Source organism: Schistocerca serialis, chromosome 5 (genome assembly GCF_023864345.2).
Source record: "Schistocerca serialis cubense isolate TAMUIC-IGC-003099 chromosome 5, iqSchSeri2.2, whole genome shotgun sequence".
NCBI lineage: Eukaryota > Metazoa > Arthropoda > Insecta > Orthoptera > Acrididae > Schistocerca > Schistocerca serialis.
The window spans coordinates 717272756-717273691 of record NC_064642.1 but is presented as its reverse complement, the minus strand read 5'-3'; positions in this window follow the sequence as shown (position 1 = coordinate 717273691).

Here is a 936-nt window from a genome sequence, read left to right as displayed (position 1 = left end):
CTACTGCCAATATCTTTGGATATGTAAACACGATCGGTCATGAACATGCACCCAAGAACCCATTAGGTTGAGGTGCTGAAGAATTGACGCTAGTGCCACGCATGGAGAGTGGCAGGGTAGGTGACCTTTGGGAGCTTGGGTGCAGTTGAAATCGACTCCCATGATCAGTGCATCCTACTGACCCAGGAAGAGCGGTGTGACTGCCTCTGAGAAGGTGGAATTTTCATTGTTAACAGGTTTTCGCCTTACAGGGTCATCTTCAGACAAGATGGAGAAGGTGGAACATTCATGGCGGTGACCTGAACCAGATGGACCATAGACATTGACGATCCAGACGCCACTATACTTGAAGCTATACCTCTGGCATCAGGTTGACAGGCAGCTGCATCATCGAGGATACAGTCATGTAAGAGGATAACCACCCCCTACCAGTGGGGGAAGAATGACAGACATGTGCTGTAAAATCATGGGGAGCACAGAAAGTGGCAGCATCCACCTCCTGAAGAAGAGCAATGTCAACAGCCGTGGCATACGGTATGTCATGGAGTAAATCCAGTTTGTGGTGAATGATAATGGTGTTGACATTGACTGTGGCTATGAGATTGGAAAGCTGCCATTGCCAGGCAGACAGGGGAATCAAATTTGGAGGAAGCACATGGAACTCCCTGTCAGGCCCCCACGGCAGGGCACACCACTGTGACGGGGAGGAAGCCGATACCACCCAGGAGAGCACATTGCTCTGTAGAGCTGCAGAATGCTCATCCTCACCACAGACATCGTCAGCCCAGAAGATACCTACTGGACCGGTTCAGCAGAAGACAATCATAGGTGCTCTCATTGGTAATGTCGTACACAGAAAGGGAGGCAACCACATCACACGAAGGCGAGGGATGGTCGGTGTCCTGAGGTAGACGCTGACAAAAGATGGAGACGTCT